Genomic DNA, 2,529 nt, shown 5'->3' with positions numbered 1-2,529 from the left:
GTACAGTCTGTGTACTGTTCTATCCTTGTTCTGTTTTCTTCAACCATTTTTTGTTGTATATTCTCCGTCAGTAAATATCCCAATCTATTTTATCTAGGCAGCATGTATTTGGTACTACAATAAGTTGGTGCGATATCCTCCAATATTTTGTTATCTAGGCAGTCAAAACAACTTCAGTCCGCTTAATTTTTTTTTTCTGTTTTTGCTGTTGTGATGAGAGAAAGAAAGAGATGTGGTGGCAATGGAGAACTTGGACCAATTGATAATATACCATAGTTGTGGTAGTTAATGTTTGTGGTACTTCCTTTAGGATATTTGTTCTATACATATGTTCCGCCAGATATTCATTCAAATTGTACCCTTCTCTATCAATTAGTATGGTTCTTAGCTGACTGTGTGATTATGATTGAACACTTAGTATCTTAAGAAGATAAATAATGAACGCAGACTGCTCTCCTCCAGTTCAGTGGAAGCGTAGGAGGCAACCATGGAGGTGATAGACGCAATGGCTTGAGCATGACGGATGGTTGTCCCTAAGTTTCTACCACTGAGTTGGTGCATGCTCCAATATTACCAGGTCAGTGCTTCAAATCATCAGACCTTGGCGCTATTCCTTGTCATAGAGGAGGTCAGTACTTCAAATCATCCTTAGCTCTGTTATTTTTCTTTTGCAGATCTTAGGATAATGGGTCAATTTCTTACTTTTCTTTCCAATATCGTTTTTTATCCCCTATGCTTACGTGATGATTATGTGACTTATCTGTCAGAGAACGAATCATGCTAAAATTTTCTTGTACATAAATGATGCATGTATGTTTATTCTTGTTTTTCTTATTACTTCAGATTTTTTCTGTGGATGGGCTCAACAGATATTATATTCATCACATAACTTGCTATTTACTGAGTAGTATGTGTTGCTCACTCTTTATTTTCGTGGCGCAGAAGTATGATCATGACCCTGCTCAAGTTCGGCCTCACTGCTGTCGCTGTAGCTGCTTCTATGAGTCTCTATAATCTTCTTCGCCACCGGTTCAGTAACCCTCTCGGTTTTGTTCTCTCCTCTTCTCTTGTGCTCTCTGACCCAGACATTGATCGATGTGACTCTTGTGATGCCAGCCATCAAGCTTCTCGTGCTTTGGTTACTGCTAATGCTTGGCTCCTAATGTATAGGCGAGAGGAAGATACAGTTGTACCTAAGATTAGTAGTTCGCATATCAAAAGTCACCATTCAGTTAGCATGCGCACTTTAGCTAGCTTCCAATTCACTTGTAGGTCTGAGAGAAAAGAGAGTGCCCTACCTTCTATCTAGCTTCCAATTAACTTGTAGGTGTACTAAGTTATCCTTCAATTTTCAGATCATGTACAACCTGATTCAGTGCACATGTTTCAGGGGCTATATTCAGTACAAAATGCTCAATGAAAAACCCTGCAAGTACTCTTATTCAGCTATCGCTCCATCTCACTTTGTGATATTTATCGCAGCATTGTTCAGTATTGCATCTGTAGCTAATTTAATAGCCTGTTGTCAGGTCGTAATACCGTTGAAAATACGTAGCAACACGACCATAGTGATGTCGATCTCACTGTTGAAAATACAATTGAGCGGCAATACAATACCGTGCATCCATTTTTTATATTGATGTGGATATCATTTGGTTATCGTTTGAGACGTGCATTGCACGTGCAAGCTTACTAGTGTATGTAAAAACCAAATTTCAAATGTGTATAAAAAATATGCCTGCTGTATACCGGAAATGTACAACATACACATAAAAGTGGACATCAAAAAAATTTAAAAAGGTTAATTTTATTATTAAAAATGTGAAACATGTCTATAAAATTTTTCCTAATGTATACAAAAAATGTACATTATTTATGAAAAAATATTTATAGCGACTAGAAAAATATTACCCTTGTATTGAGAAATATTGACCATGTATTCAAAAATAATTAACCTTGTATTTTTTTAAACCTTGTATTTTGAAAATGTTAAACATTTATTGCATATATACCAAAAATATACAATGTGTATGAAAAATAAATACACATAAAAATATAAGTTTTCAAAAAAAGTTAATCTTGTATATCAAAATGTCAAACATGTATATAGAAAAAAATTCCGATGTTCATGAAAAATGTTGAACATGTACGAAAAAAGGCATTGCAAAACCGACAAATATGCTTGGCATTTTCAAATGTAAAAAACAAAACTGATGCAAATCGACAAATAACAAAGAAACAAAAACAAAAGCGAAAAAAACAAAAGTAACAAATTACGAAAGAAAGAATACCAAAGTATAACGAAGAAAGAAAAAAATGAAAAAAAACCAGTGCAAAAGGAATTATAATGAAGGTTTCCAAAACCGGCTGCCTCGCTGTGGGGAAGTGGGCTGGCCCAATTGTCGCGCTCGAGGGGATCGCCTGTGCGAATGCTCGACATTTTGACGCAGTTAGCGTCCAATATGATTTCGCTACCGAACCAACATGGAGCAAACCTACAAGCGAACAAGTTCTATGCTAATGGTTCGG

The 2,529-nt window shown here is 36.0% G+C and overlaps 1 long non-coding RNA gene across 2 annotated transcripts in view; it reads left to right on the top strand.

The window, feature by feature from the left end:
• LOC123154023 (uncharacterized) overlaps nt 1–1,445 on the top strand; it is a 3,695-nt gene extending 2,250 nt beyond the window's left edge. The window contains exons 6-7 of one of the 2 annotated variants that reach the window (XR_006476610.1): nt 448–628; nt 943–1,445. This is a non-coding gene — a long non-coding RNA (uncharacterized lncRNA). The remainder of the gene's footprint in view (nt 1–447; nt 629–942) is intronic. The other variant, XR_006476611.1, reaches the window with a different exon arrangement.
• Nucleotides 1,446–2,529: the final 1,084 nt, after the last annotated feature.

Source organism: Triticum aestivum, chromosome 7A (genome assembly GCF_018294505.1).
Source record: "Triticum aestivum cultivar Chinese Spring chromosome 7A, IWGSC CS RefSeq v2.1, whole genome shotgun sequence".
NCBI classification, from domain to species: Eukaryota; Viridiplantae; Streptophyta; class Magnoliopsida; order Poales; family Poaceae; genus Triticum; species Triticum aestivum.
This window is presented reverse-complemented; position numbering and strand designations above follow the sequence as displayed.